Below are 16,423 nucleotides of genomic sequence, written 5' to 3'. Positions count from 1 at the left end.
CCGAGAGATGATCATAAAGAGCACATATCCTATTCTTCCAAATCTTTTTTTTTAGTTGTGAATGTTAATGTCATTTGTCGGCTAAGAAGTTATAGAAAAGATTTTGAGCGATATCTCGTATTCTGATGATGTCAGAGATCACATGCTAAGGACTACTTGCCCAGCTTTAATGGAGAAAGTCATGATTTGGAGATGCCAGTGTTGGACTGGGGTGTACAAAGTTAAAAATCACACAACACCAGGTTATAGCCCAACAGGTTTAATTGGAAGCACACTAGCTTTCGGAGCGACGCTCCTTCATCAGGTGATTGACAATCACCTGATGAAGGAGCGTCGCTCCGAAAGCTAGTGTGCTTCCAATTAAACCTGTTGGGCTATAACCTGGTGTTGTGTGATTTTTAACTTAATGGAGAAAGGCATGTTTCATATACCACATGTAAACAGTTAATAGCTAGTAATAAAACTGTTACTGTATAAATACAGAAACCTCAGCATTTTTATGGATTAGATGGAAGTTTAGGGACATCAGCCTTGGATCCGAGTTTTACCAGAATAATTGGCCAGTTGCAAAGTTGGCCAACAAAATGGCACCCAAGCATGCACATACACATCCAATAATGTCAGTTACTAGTGACATATGACTCTCAGCCAGAATGTAATTGCACATGCATGGTCGATAGTACATATACAAGCACAGATGTATAGTTTAATTTCTAATGCTGTGCATGGAATGTGAATCATTCAGATGCTATCAGAGCTCATTTGGATGCAGAATTGGTGAATGCTGTTCCACTGTTTTGTAGTGGTGTGACGCTGCATATCTGTGCTTTTATGCATGCACATTGGCTGCACATCCTAGTGGTGGCATTGATAATAAATACAGCAAACGTTACAACATGGAGGTCTGAAACAAAAACAGAAGTTGCTGGGAAAGCTCAGCAGATCTGGCAGCATCTATGAAGAGAAATCAAAGTTAATGTTTTGGGTCTGGTGACCCTTCTTCAGAAGTGGTCAGCACGGAATCTGAAGATTTTATATTTAGATGTCATTTACAACATAACAACACTAGTAAAGTTTGCTAAAGAAAGCTGTTAACAAGAGTAATGGCATTTTTTCTTTAAATCTAAACCTACTGAAAAGAAGAAAACAAAAACCGACCTGAAGAGCAAAAGACAGAAAACATAAAATTACCAGGATTGTTCCACACCAGATTGAGTTGGTAAGCCAGATGTTGAGGACTGGGTAAGAAAATTCAAATAGGCTTCAATAACAGAAAGACTAAAGTAATTGTACAAAGCTTGGAAAATGGCACAGAATACTTAGGCTAAATCATTTTATCCCAACAGAGCAATGAGACAAAATGGGCTGAATGAGACAAAGGTGACGGTTTGGAATTTTTTTTATGAAGCCAACAGTTTAAAGTACCACAAACAATGACAGTTTAGAATATTGCTGGGAATGTGGAGGAAAAGTTAAGTAGTATTTACAGCCCTTTGAGTGCAGAACAATTCTAACTATTAAAACAAAATTTAAAAATCTAAGTTATAGTGAAGCTCAGAGACAATGAAAACGGTCTATTACTGAAAAACATTTTATAGAAGTAAACAGACAAAACTAGCAACGTTAATAAAGAACAATAAATTTAAACGTTTCTTAGCTAGAAGCTTTGAACATAGCAATGGATCAAATCTGACACAATATTGGGCGTGTTGAAGAAAAAATTCTTAAAATATAAAATTGTTTCAAGACTAGACAATAAATGAGCATATTTATTTATTCTTTCGGAGAAACAGCAAATGAAATGAGTGCAGGCAAAGGAATTAAGGAAGAACCGGACAAATTTGAGGATATTTGAAGGCCTTTGATAATCACTGCAATCTCAGAACAAATATGTAAATAAGACTTTGTAAAGATCCAAGCCTACCAAAAAGTCTAGCAACCAGACAGTTAATAGAATATTGCATCAATGATTTATAGATGTTGAGGCAAGTGACTACAGAGATTTGAAAACAAAATTGATTAGATACATCATTGCTGTTGAAATAGCTGATGAATCTCCATCAGATTAATCAGTCATCAATACATTTCCTACGGTGCAAAATAGTGAAAAACACCATAAAAATGAGACACCCAAAGGTAAAGTGTAAGATGCTGTAAACTCCTAGTGCTATAATTCAAAAAAAGGCTTTATAGATGAAATCAGTGTTCTGCAAGTAAAGGAGAATGCTTCCCACATTCAAAAAATTGTGCCAAAATAAATGTCTAATCGTTAAAATTTCTAAAGGCATAGTCTTCAAAATATAACTGTCAAAGAAGTACAGAAGTCTTTAGTGGAAGACAAGCCAAAGTACTTACAAGAAGTATGATTTCAGTCCAATGAGAACATAATAAGGGAGAGACACCTCCTGACAGATTAAATTTGTGAAGTTAGAGCCTTGATGGAAGATGGAATAGTATTTAAATGTAAATACTAAAATGAATGTGTGTTAATAATAACCTGAACAAAACACTGGGGGGAGGGAGTTTAAAAAGGTTTCAAAGGGTTAATATATGAATGCCATCACCCAAAGTGATAATGTCAAAGATCACATGGTACAGACACCTTGCCAAACCTTTGTTAGAGAAGGTATAGGTCAAGTATCTTGTATAAGTTAACAGTTGCTTTTCCTATCTGCTGCAATATCTGGGTTCTTGTAAAGCTCCACAAATTCTTTGCCCATTCCCAATCCCATGTCCACATTGGGCTGGTTTTTATAATGTCCAATTCTGCTCCCCCGATGGTCTGGGTCGAGATTCTTCCCACGTCTTCCATTCCACACAAACCAGCAGAGGTTCTTAAGTCCTCTTGTTTTATTCATTGGTAACAATGGCAAAGAAATGTTTACATTAATGGAACAATCCTCTGATTTGTGTTGCCTATGAATGCATTCCAATCCTGTATCAGTGTGTGAAACCTAAATCATTCAAGAGACAGTGTTAAAATAGTTTATTTTTCAATGTATGCTCGATTTCTCAGTCCTCAAACTCTAGCCCACTCCTTTCCTCAAATGCTCCAAATTCTGACATTTCGTAATACTATATATCCCACAATCCCATGCCACTACATACCAAAATCCCATTTTTTTCATTTTTCCCCTTCCATTTGCACTGTCAGAGGCTAGTATTTCTGGCCCTAACTGCTGCCAGGTTTCAGTAACTCCTCAAGAGCTGAAAACTACTCCTAAAGGACTCACACCAGAATTATACATTCCCTCCCAACTGTCCCAGATCACTAATCATTAGTTTTAGCTTCAAAAGTATATCATGAGGCCCTTTTTGCCATCTGTTTTTCATCTTATCACCATCCAACACTGTTACCCAATTCCATTAATAACATATTCATGACCATCTTCATTATTTCTATTCAGGATATTAACAAAGTTAAGATTGAATGCATCTGGAAAGGAACATATATGATAGTCAGTGAGAGAGATTGGAAAACATACAAGAATGTAGGAGAGATAAAGCTACATGAGTTTAACTAAGACAAAATAAATGCATTGCACATCGAGTGTATCAATAAGGAAAACAATTGTTGAAAAACAATTTAACTATAAAAGGAATGTTAAATTCAGAGATCTTGAAAAATGCTCCTTCTCTGAATCTACAGTGATAAGTTTATTCTCCCAATTTATCGAAGCTTGCAATAATATAACTTACATCACCTGAACACATTTGCACTATCACAATGCTGCTCCTTTATTCTTACATGCTAGTGGTTCTTACTTGGTTGGCACTTAAATGTATTCATCAGTGCAATTAGCCAAACGTTACTCTATGAACTCATTCTTCAAGTTACCTTTGTCAATTTGATTTCTTCAATAATATTAAGATTAAGATGGCTCATGATGATTTCAGTACTTTTCACATAAGCTCCAATATATTCTAGACTTATGCTCCATTCATCAATGTAGCTACTATTAGAAGATTTATAGTTATCTTCCATCAGTGGCTTCTTTCTCTTGCTATTGCTAAACTCTACACATAAAGATTCTTCATTTGATCTTCCAGGTCAACACCACTTCCTATTCTGCACCAATCCCATCTTTTATTAACAAAGTTAATTCACTTTATCTTCATTTCTTCATATCCTCTCAATTGTTCTTGAATATTCAATTTTTTCTCTTTGTTAACCTGCAACCATGTCTCTGTAATGGATATCATACTACACACATTTATCAATATTTGTGCTAAAAGTTCATCTATCTTTAATTTGTTTTTTTCACCTTTTTTTACTTCTGTGACCCTACTGGCTAGCACATTCTAGTGTTTGCATGCTTTGTCCCTTTCTGTCACTCCCTGGTTATTTTAATCAATATCATTTTTGTGTTCAACTGCCTTGTCTTTTATCTTTAACTTGCCAAACATTTCTTCAGCTGATCCATCTTGTAAAAAAAAATGTGTAATAACTTTACACATCAAAGCTACATGTGATGTTGAACGAATACCATTTTGGTTAATAGCTGCTCCAACATATAGCTCTGAGACTTGAAATGACTATGTATTGACACAAGAATCTTTAATACATAGATTAAATGAGGAGTGAGCAATTATCAATTTTATACACAGCCTTTACGACAGTTCGTTTAATTTTACTTCAGTTCCTTTACTTCCATTTGTCCTATGTTGTTGAACATGCAGCTGCTCTATTCACTCAGAACATGTCAATCTTGATTAGGGATTCAAAAATCTTACCTACAATATTCCATTCTATCTTCACTTTTTTATTCTAGATGCAGCTTTTGTCTAAGCGAAGAGATTTAGGACAATCTGAAAACGACTACCCCTCTCTCAGAGCTCCGATATTATGGTGACAAATAGCCAAGGTAGCGCAGGAAAGTTTATGTCAGAACTTTCTTCTCTCTGTACCTGGAAAAATCTTGTGACTTTTGTGACTTTTATATTGTGACTTTTAAAAGATGGCAACTTATTTAGAAAATCTGCCTAATGTGAGATCATCAATCAAAGCCAGCCTAAACAAGCAAGCATTTACAGTATTATTGATGAATGTTAGGAACACAGAGTAGTGTTGTCAGACCTTAAGAGAGAACTGATCAGATTAGCACTTTAACTGTCTTCATTAGAATTGTGGAGTCTGTTCTTTCCAATATGTTCTGCTCCAAGTTTGCTATCAAACATATAAAGTTGCCTTATTTCATCTCAGTTGCAGAGAAACTATTTGGGTATTTCTAAAACTTCCAAGCAACTTTTAGATTTTCAAACATTCTGCATTTTTAGTCATTACCTTTAAGGATGAAAATAAAGCCTGTTCTTGCTTTCAATGGCCATTATTCATCTATGAATTTTTACTCTGTGCCTCAATGTGCTACTTTACTGCAAGTTAGGGGAATTTGGAAAGATATGTTCCCAAAAAGACCTGACCCTGTATTCAGTTGACATCCATAATTATACAATTTCAAGATGAAGTTTTTAAATGGTAATTGTGAGAAGATGGATTCATTTTAGTCCCATTATTTAAGGGCCCTGAGACCAACTGTTGTGCCTCCTATTGAAACAATTGAAGTTGTACACAGGCAGGGGTCAAACTGGATCCTCATGGAACATGATGGCTTTGCTGTTCAGTGAACTGTCAGCTTGTGACTTGCTTTTCTTTACTTCTCCTCATGCTAATTCTATGCAAACAGAATAAGATTTCATAAGTAGGTAACCAAATTCCCTTACAACTTTGGTGAAGTTGTTCCTGGATGCAAAGTGGGCCTCAGAAACATCTATAGTTTGGATGCTTACAGCTCTTAGCTCTCCAAAGTGGTGTCCATAGTATCCAGGCAATTTTGTGACATATAATGCATTTAACACATTTCTTGACCTATGTATTGGTCATAGTCATAGAGATGTACAGCATGGAAACAGACCCTTTGGTCCAACCTGTCCATGCCGACCAGATATCCCAACCCAATCTAGTCCCAATCTTGCCAGCACCCAGTCCATATACCTCCAAACCCTTCCTATTCATATACCCATCCAAATGCCTCTTAAATGTTGCAATTGTACCAGCCTCCACCACATCCTCTGGCAGCTCATTCCATTCACGTACAACTCTCTGCGTGAAAAAGTTGCCCCTTAGGTCTCTTTTATATCTTTCCTTTCTCACCCTAAACCTATGCCCTCTAGTTCTGGACTCCCCGACCCCAGGAAAAAGACTTTGTCTATTTATCCTATCCAAGCCCCTCATAATTTTGTAAACCTCTATAAGGTCACCCCTCAGCCTCCGACACTCCAGGGAAAACAGCCCCAGCCTGTTCAGCCTCTCCCTATAGCTCAAATCCTCCATACCAGTAAATCTTTTCTGAACCCTTTCAAATTTCACAACATCTTTCCGATAGCAAGGAGACCAGAATTGCACGCAATATTCCAACAGTGGCCTAACCAAGGTGTGCACAAAAAGAACATACAAAGATTTGCTTGCCCTGAATGATTCTGTTTTATCAACCAATGTCTATCCACTGCTGCCATTTTCCAGCTCGATGATTCAGGTAACACCATCTCTTACCCTGCCATGGTCAAACATGATATCAAGCAGTAGGAAGGAATACCCACCAGTGCTATATAAATGGATCATCAAATACTAACAGGTTAGTAGCTGTTTGATTTCATCAGGCTGCTGACACAATTCTTCATGTATTTAGTACATTTAATGCTCCAAAGGTCTACGGAGAGAAACGTTGCAGGTGCTGAAGTACAATCTGCTGACTTCAAAATATTTGAACAGTCCAGTTTCTCATTGGTACACTTCTCATTGGCAAACCTTCCATTCAGAAAGATCATTGTCACAATCCGCATGGAGACTGATAAATTCAAAAAGTTAATTTTGAGTCTCCAGTTTGTAGTGATTGGAATCAGGTGGATCTCATTAACTATGCAAAGCTTGATTGGGATTATCAACCTGTGCCAATCAGGGAGCTCAGGCTGAAGGATAAAAACAGGGGATTCAGAATCTCCCTACTTCAGGGACTAACTCTGAGCTGGCTGGTCACAACCAGTGTACTGTTCACATTGTAAATAAAGGATGACTTGATGATAAGAAACCAGTCTTTGTGCAGTTATTTCAAGTTGCTAACTGAAATAATGACATAGTATGTTCTCACACTTTAACGTACATATTGCAACAGGCAGCTTAAAAGCCACATTGACTATGAAGTGTTTCGTACGAAACATTCTTTAAATGGTGGGATGGAATTTTTAACACAACTGAAAAATCCACCATCAGGTATACATTATGTTGACCATCCATAGTAAAAAAACCAATTCTCCCACAACCAGTCCAACATGATTCTTAGCTCCCAAAAGTTTATTTCTGTCTTTTCCTTTCCTAGTTGAGTAGCCTTTAGGCAAAAACTGTCCCTCATGGTGAAAGATTTCCTGGAGATTTTTTTTTGCTCCAGCTCAACTGAGGCAATTTCATTTGTGAATTTGGTCTTTAAATCCAAAAACTAGCTTCCATCCTCATTCAATTCCCTAAACCAGCCCTAGTTAATTTCTCTCCCTTGGATGCTGCTACTTGTCTGTGAGTATCAAACTCACCTTAGAAACCTTTCAAGGTCCATCTCTATGGAAACATGAATCCTTTGAGCCTTGCATCCAGGTAAATATGCTGCAAGGGGTATTTTTTGAGTGTATCTTGGAAGTAAATGAACAGTGTAAAGCACACAGTTTATAACTAAACATTCACAAAATATTCCAGAACTTTGGAAACTAGCACTTAACATAGAGCTACTGCTATTGTCTGCAATTGTAAATATTTTACATCTTCCTCCTAGCAAATGAAGTACATGTGCACAGTACACTGCTGTGACCAGCCAGCTCAGAGTTAGTCCCTGAAGTGGGGAGATTCTGAATCTCCTGTTTAACCTTTAAGAGCTATGTCACCCAACGCTGTTGTTAGGTAGACTTCAAAACCAGTCACATGACTGTGTGTTTTCATTTCTCACATTTTCCTAAATGAACATTCCAAGCATCAGAACCTCAGAAAAATTATACTTAGTGCAGAGCATTATAATTGTGGTACTGCAGAACAGAATAATTTACTGGAAGCAGGGAGATGGGCTTTTAGTAGGAGGTCACATCCACCTGCTTTAAGCCAGCTTTTATTTAAGATGGGAGCAAAGATAGGAAAAAAAGGCAAAATAAATATTCAAACATATGAGGAATCTATAATGTTTAAAGACTAGTCAAACTTTGAATTATTGCTGTTAAAGATAAGGGAGTAAGTGTAAAAGAGAAATCACCAAAACAAATTAAAAAATAATAAGTGCACTTTCAAGTAGCTTGTATCCCTTAATTTATTCTGTTCCAATGGAGCATATGCAATTTTTAAAGTTTTTCTTCCTCTTTTGAACTTTGTCATACTGATCTCCTGGTAAATCTGTACTGTGCCATTTATTTTGCTTTAATGTCCATCTGATAATTGCAATGTCAGCGTTGAGATAATATATAGACTGTCATTTTCAAATTTCATCATTGTTATTAATACTTGGAATTTTCATTTACTGAAATAGTTGAACAGGGAAAAAAAAATGACATAATGGCCACTAAAATCAGTTGACCACGCAGGTTAGCTAAGCTTTGTGAAATCAATGTGGAATAAATGAGATTGTCTGAACCAAAATTAATGTTTTTAGTAAAAGATAGCAAAACAAGTCCACCCAATCATGCATGAAAATCCCACATCTCTAACTGTGATTTACAACTTTTGTGATAAGATTCACAATTGGAGATGAAGGTGCACCTGCAATTATCAATCTTGGAAATTATTAACTCAGACATTGAAATATACACACCAGCTGCATTTTATGGGACTCTTTTTGGCAGAGCAGGGAAAATGTGTTTGTGATTGCAGAACTAGAGAAATCTCTCTCTGGTTCTTAAGGAATAAAGCACTCAATGATGACATAAATTGGAGAGACGCATCCAGACATAAATAAAAGAACTGTCGATACTGGAGATCTGAATCAAAAACAGAAATTGCAGAAGGAACTCAACAGGTATAGCAGCATCAGTAGGGAGAAAGTAAAGTTAATGTTTCACATCCAATCCTGACTTTGTCATCAAACCTGACAATAAGACGGGCACTGTTGTCTAGCGTACTGACCTCAACATCAGGGAGGCTGAGTGCCAGTTCTCAGAAATCCTCTGACCTCCCCGTGGACCTGCCCCCACCATCAAGCATCAGGCTATTGTATCCACAACTGTCACTCACCTCATCTCATCTGGGGATACCTCCAACACTCCCAGTTCATAGTCCACAACTCCATTCAGCCTGCTTCAACTTGCTCCCCAAATCCACAAAGAAGATTGCCTCGGCTGACCCATTGTTTCTGCCTGGTCTTGTCCCACAGGACTTATTTCTTCCTTCCTTGACTCAAGTTTTTATCTCCTTTTCTGATCCCTTCCCACTTCCATCCATGATTCTTCTGATGCTACACATCAGTTTCAGAATTTTCAGTTTGCAATCTTCAGCCACCTCTTCTTTACTATGGATCCTAAAGACATCCATCCCCCATCAGGATTGTCTCAACAGTTTCTTCTTCTTCCTGGAAAGAAGCCTGAACCATTTACGTCCACCACCGCCGTTCTCCACCTGGCCAAGTGCTTTGAACAATTTCTCCTTCAACTCCTCTCACTTTCTTCAGGTCAAAAGGGTGGCCATAGATATCTGCATGGGTCCAGTTATGCCTGCCTCTTTGTGAGGTGTACACAGTGTTCTTTGTTCTAGTCTTATCTGGCCATTCTTTCTCCAGTACATCGATGACATCTTCAGCACTGTTTTCCTTTCTCAGCCAGAATTTGAAAAGTTTATCAATTTTGCTTCCAATTTCCACCCTGCTATCATCTTCACCTAGTCCATCTCTATCTCCTCCCTTCCTTTCCTCAATATGTTTCCATTTCTGAGAACTGCGTTTCATTTTCTGCTCTGGACTCCATAGTCTCTAGGACTCAACATCGAGTTGAAAGCATTCGTGCCTGATTCTGTCCACCCATGCGTACACCTACCCGTACACGTGATCCTGAAATGATATATGTTTAGCACCGACTACCTATTTTCTCCTACTTTCAGCTGTCTATCATTTATTGAGCTCCTCTTCTGTCCAGGCCTGCTATCAGTCATTCCTGTTTGCATACCCTCCTTTTATATCGTCTGTCTGGGTTCCATTTGCATCTACACACTCTCCCTTATCACACTCCTCCCTCATTCATCGCCTACCCCCCCCACCCCAAATCTTCAGCATAAATAATACCTTTTTCTAGCTGGTATCAATTCTGATGAAGAGAAACTGCACTTAGTGTTAACCCTCCTTTCTCCGCAGATGTGTTGCCAGACCACCGGTGTTTCGTCAGAAATTTGTTTTTATATGCAACATATCTAGAGATTGAGAACTTAAGGAGATCTAAAACATTGTTACTGCTGAGAATGCAAAACATAAATTAAAAAACATGATTTCAAGTTAAGTTATTACACCTCAAGGACACTGTATATTCCATTAATCTTGCTTTTGTACTGGACTCGAAACGTTCTTAACCTTGTATCTGTCTGTATCTATGCTTGACATATATTTTTATTTATTTTTCTTGGGCTTAATAGATAATAAAATTTCTCTTTCTTTACTCAAGAAAACCTCATGATTGGCTCTTTACTGATAATTTTGACAATGGGCAACTATATTTTTTATATCAGAAAGCAATATATCCTCTTGCTAAGGAGAAGATGAAAGTTTCCCATTTTCAATTAGTGTTTTGGTGAGTAAGAATCATGATACCTAGTCTGCCATAACTTAGAGCAACTTTTCTCATGGAGATTTCAATACTTCACTTCATTAATTATGCAACTGGGGAATCACGTCGCCAGAGAAGCCGAAATTCTTGCCACTAACAGGACCTACCAGGACATATGCCTCCAACACCATATTTAAAGCCCAGATGCACGCAACATTAGATGCTACAATCTAAGAACATGTCCCCACACTGTGATGCACATAACTCAACACAAGCTCATCCACCATTTTGCCAACAGGGAGACTGACAATACTTTGCATAACCATGCTTTTATGTGAACAACACTGAGCTTAAAAGCAATGTACATGCAATGTGCTATGGCCTGTTTTGCATGCATTATACCAACATAAACTATCTTGTGATTGAGAGTACCGAATCAGTGGTGAATCCACACATCTCTGCAGGAAAATGTCCCTTTACATAACAATATATCAAGGGAGTGCACTGCTATTCAAGATTGGGAGATGTACATTGGGTAGCTCACATGTCTGCTTCCCCCCATTGAGTATTGGACTGCAGAGAAAAATTGCATAAAGTCTGCTTCTGTCAGGTTAATGACTGTCCTACAGATGCTCAAGCATTTTAGCGCAACTTAGCAGTCTCCATGCACTCTGAAACATTGAAGGTTAACCAATGGTAGAAGTATTAAAAGAATCATCTCAACCTGCAGTAGATAGTGCCCTGCATCTCAGGTTATTCAGTGGTGGTAGAGAGTCCTAGGGTCTGCGCTGTTAGATTCTCCTCATCATTAGGGAAGGATATGAACAGCTGTGCTCTGGATGTACTTGTAGGTCAAAGATTGGGAGATGCCAATCGATGCCCATTTACTCCTTGAAATGTGTTGCTGGCAGTAAAATTCAGGGCAGCTATGAGCTTGACAGCCACCAGAATGAGGACAGTCACCCATTCTTTTGAGCACAAGTCTTGTTCCAGCAGATGACATAGTTCAGTGATGATTGGCTAGGACATCCTTAATCAGTGCCTGCACTGTCTTTCAGACAGTTGAATAAAATGACAGCAAGGTCTATTAATGTAGAGTCACACAATTCTCCTCCACCTCAATGCACCTTAAGCTGCTGTTTCTCCCTTTGGTGGTGTGCAGCAGCCTCTGAAGATTACTGTTTTTGCTAATGAGTCAATAATCACTGTCTCCTCCTATGTTGTCTTGTTTTTGCAGTAACACCAAGGCCACAAGGAATCCAACCATGGTGATCTCCATGAGAGATACATTCAGGAAGATAATTTTATTGAAGAAACTCCTGAGCCCTCACATCCATCACAATGAAGATTCATGTTATGCCCTGGAACAGTGTAGCATGGAGGCTTCCCAAGACAGTCATTGCCATGCTTCCAAAAGGAGCTCTGAGGTATGTCACCTTACTCAAATATATGTTGCACAATTAAAATTTTAGCGCTGCATCAGGTGGAGATTTCTGCCAATAGGTCTCCAAATTCACCCTGTCCCCTCCCAAAGCAAAGGCTCATTTCCACATTACAGACCATACGCTTGCATATTTACAGTTTAATGTGCAAATCTGGCAGCTGTGAGGCATTATCTTCCCATGCTAGATATGGAATTTGTCTGTGAAAATCAAAATTCAGGTTCTGCTTTTAAACACCTTGTTCTCATTCTAGTTGCATTAGCTGTCAAGACAAGGAGTTAATTAGTGTGCCCAATATAATGGCCATGATTGCTTGAAGCCATAATTTCTAATATGCCATCTTTGACAATGTATGAGCTGCCACTGAAATATAAATTGAAGCCAAATGGGTGGCATCTCAGTGGAGATATGATTACTACAATTGCTCAAAGCAGGACCTCCAAGTTGAAGAGTTTACACTGATCCAAAAGAAAAAGGCAGTAACTTATTCCACCCACTTTGCAAGTGGTGTCGGTAGTACTGTGCAGTTGACTTTTGAATCAACATGACAAGGTTCCAACTTCAATCAGTATGAGTGACTTTCAGGCTGTGCCTGTGATGCACTAATTCACACCCCCCCCCACCCCCAACCCTGCTTCCCTTTTCTCTCCCTATCTCATGTTCCCTTTTGTGTACCTGTCCCTGTATACCCTATGACCTTTCAGCCTCCCCCACCATTTCCAGAGCCCATGGAGTGTGTAAACTGCTAGCACAGGTGCGATGTTGCCATTTCACTGTGCCACACAACAACATGTCAATCTCCTGACTGTTCAATACTCCCTACTTCTCTGTCCATGCTAAAAAGCAATGTATGGCAAACAAAGACTGTCAACCTGGAACTGAGCTCTAAGGACGCTGTGCACTAAAAATGCAACATGAGCTACCAAGAGGCTGGCCATTCTAAGTCAGTGCTGAAGTTAGTGAGTGTGCGCTAAGAAAGCAATGTTGAGTCTACAAGAGCTGAAGTAAGCGCAAAGTGGATGAGAGCTATGAAAGCTAACTGAAAGCCATAATGTATACCCTGTACAATGCATGATGTATTTATGTGTTCTTGCACACAGAGGGACCTGGCAGAAGCGTTTAAGTCAAAAGGGGCCCATGTGCTCCAACATAGTGTGTTGAAGGGATGAAATGATGCAAGAGTTGTTCTAAGGGAAGGCATGATGGGCGGCACGGTGGCACAGTGGTTAGCACTGCTGCCTCGCAGCGCCAGAGACCCGGGTTCAATTCCCGCCTCAGGCGACTGACTGTGTGGAGTTTGCACGTTCTCCCCGTGTCTGCGTGGGTTTCCTCCGGGTGCTCCGGTTTCCTCCCACAGTCCAAAGATGTGCAGGTCAGGTGAATTGGCCATGCTAAATCGCCCATAGTGCTAGGTAAGGGGTAGATGTAGGGGTATGGGTGGGTTGCGCTTCGGCGGGGCGGTGTGGACTTGTTGGGCCGAAGGGCCTGTTTCCACACTGTAATCTAATCGAAATAAAATCTAAATCTAATCTAATCTAAATGATGATGTGCTGGTGGTTTGTCAGTGCTGACTTGAACAGACTTGGAAGCATGAACCATGTAAGGTCATTGTTGTAAAAAGGTGCTTGCCCAATGGCTGGGACAAGCATTTGGTGAACTGCAGCTGCATGCCCTGTTCTGATTTACATGTTGAGAATTTGCACCATCTAGTTTCTTGGAGGAGGGGAAGAGAATTGGAATGAACATATAAATAAGATGAGTCAGATAAATAAGTTTGGAATAGGATTGTCTGAAGTTCAGAAGCCACCATTTACATCTTGAGTGAAAAAATGAGAAAATGTTTTCTCAAGAACTTGATTTGTTTCACACTCACTATACTTTCCTATCTTTCTTTCATTGTACAATGAAAGGCAGCCCTCCAGTCCATCTAATGTTGAATTCAACCAAAATGCTCGTACAGAAGGGAGTCAATTCACCTCTCCTAAACCTGGCAATGAAATACTTCAAAATGCAATAAGTTAATATCATGTAGAACCATTATTAAACAAGACCTGAAAGAAAATAATATGCTGTGATCCATACCTATATATCATTACATAGCCATCAAGGGAGTGTATAAAATGAAGAATAGTCTTAATAAAGACCCAAGCCTTAATACATTATTCCTCACAGTTCGGCTGTACAATCTGCTTTTTAATGATAACTTAAAAGAAAACCAACTTTGTTCAGTTTACTGTTCTGTTTTGTTTGTTATGTTACCAGGAGGTTGTCGGCCCTGTCATCTGCCCACACTCCTCCTCAACTACATGATCAAACATGGGTATGAGTTTAATGGAAATGAAAAAATCAACAGCAAAAATTAAGGTTAACTGCATCTAATTAAACTTTCAATTAAGACTTGAATAATCACTGAAAAATTGTGCATGGAAAACAAATGAGTGGACAATTGCACATCTTTGGTATTGAAGAGAGTTTTGTGTGAGGCAAGACTAGCAGTGTGTTTAAGACAAAGATCAGCCTAACATGACAGAATATTGAAAATTGAATACAGCACCATGATTAATGACCTCGTAAGGATAATACCATAATTTTATCATTACCGTCCCAAATGTCTCATTACTATCCTACTGAGCAGCTCCAGCTGTTTTATAAACATCATTCCAAAACCTAATGATATTAGATTGCTATGCTTGAGGTTGGAACAAATTTTTTTTTCTACACTATTAGAAGTAGTTACTGCCCCATGGAGGAGGTTGGAAAGGTGGCTGCTGCAATATGGTAATCCAATATGATGACAGCTTGTGAATTGATTGTAACTTTTGCAGTTGTTCAGCATGAAAACAGTTATGATTTGGAGATGCCGGTGTTGGACTGGGGTGTACAAAGTTAAAAATCACACAACGCCAGGTTATAGTCAACCACCCGATGAAGGAGCAGTGCTCCGAAAGCTAGTTCTTCCAATTAAACCTGTTGGACTATAGCCTGATATTGTGTGATTTTTAAACATTAAAACAGAGCTGTTTAAAGCTCAACAGTACTATTGGATAATATGTGGTTATAGCTGAAAATGTGTTGCTGGAAAAGCGCAGCAGGTCAGGCAGCATACAAGGATCAGGAGAATAGACGTTTTGGGCATCAGCCCTTCTTCAGGAATGAGGAAAGTGTGTCCAGCAGGCTAAGAAAAAAGGTAGGGAGGAGGGGCTTGGGGGAGGGGCGTTGGGAATGCGATAGGTGGAGGGAGGTCAAGGTGAGGGTGATAGGCCGGAGTGGGGTGGGGGCGGAGAGGTCAGGAAGAAGATTGCAGATTAGGAAGGCGGTGCTGAGTTAGAGGGATTTGAATGAGACAAGGTGGGGGGAGGGGAATGAGGAAACTGGAGAAATCTGAGTTCATCCCTTGTGGTTGGAGGGTTCCCAGGCAGAAGATGAGGCGCTCTTCCTCCAACTGTCGTGTTGCCATGGTCTGGCGATGGAAGAGTCCAAGGACCTGCATGTCCTTGGTGGAGTGGGAGGGGGAGTTGAAGTGTTGGGCTACAGGGTAGTTGGGTTGGTTGGTCCAGGTGTCCCAGAGATGTTTTCTGAAACATTCCGCAAGTAGGCAGCCTGTCTCCCCAATATAGAGGAGGCCACATCGGGTGCAGCGGATGCAATAGATGATGTGTGTGGAGGTGCAGGTGAATTTGTGGCGGATATGGAAGTGTCGTTTGGGGCCTTGGAGGGAAGTAAGGGGGGAGGTGTGGGCACAAGTTTTGCATTTCTTGCGATTGCAGGGGAAGGTGCCGGGAGTGGAGGTTGGGTTGGTGGGGGGTGTGGACCTGACGAGGGAGTCACGGAGGGACTGGTCTTTTCGGAACGCTGATAGGGGAGGGGAGGGAAATATGTCCCTGGTGGTGGGGTCCGTTTGGAGGTGGCGGAAATGACAGCGGATGATATGGTGTATATGGAGGTTGGTGGGGTGGTAGGTGAGGACCAGTGGGGTTCTGTTCTGGTGGCGTTTGGAGGGGCAGAGGAGCGGGAAGTGGAAGAGATGCGGTGGAGGGCATCGTCGACTACATCTGGGGGGAAATTGCGGTCCTTGAAGAAGGAGGCCATCTGGGTGGTACGGTTTTGAAACTGGTCCTCCTGGGAGCAGATGCGGCAGAGACCGCCCTTGAGCCCCGCCCCTCCAACCACCACCAGGACAGAACCCCACTGGTCCTCACCTACCACCCCAC

The 16,423-nt window shown here is 40.0% G+C and overlaps 1 long non-coding RNA gene across 1 annotated transcript in view; it reads left to right on the top strand.

Moving 5' to 3' along the window:
- LOC140491452 (uncharacterized) overlaps positions 1-16,423 on the top strand; it is a 73,067-nt gene that overhangs the window by 50,044 nt on the left and 6,600 nt on the right. The window contains exon 2 of the long non-coding RNA XR_011963313.1: positions 12,008-12,197. This is a non-coding gene — a long non-coding RNA (uncharacterized lncRNA). The remainder of the gene's footprint in view (positions 1-12,007; positions 12,198-16,423) is intronic.

Source organism: Chiloscyllium punctatum, chromosome 19, assembly GCF_047496795.1.
Source record: "Chiloscyllium punctatum isolate Juve2018m chromosome 19, sChiPun1.3, whole genome shotgun sequence".
In the NCBI taxonomy this organism is placed as follows: Eukaryota; Metazoa; Chordata; class Chondrichthyes; order Orectolobiformes; family Hemiscylliidae; genus Chiloscyllium; species Chiloscyllium punctatum.
This window is presented reverse-complemented; position numbering and strand designations above follow the sequence as displayed.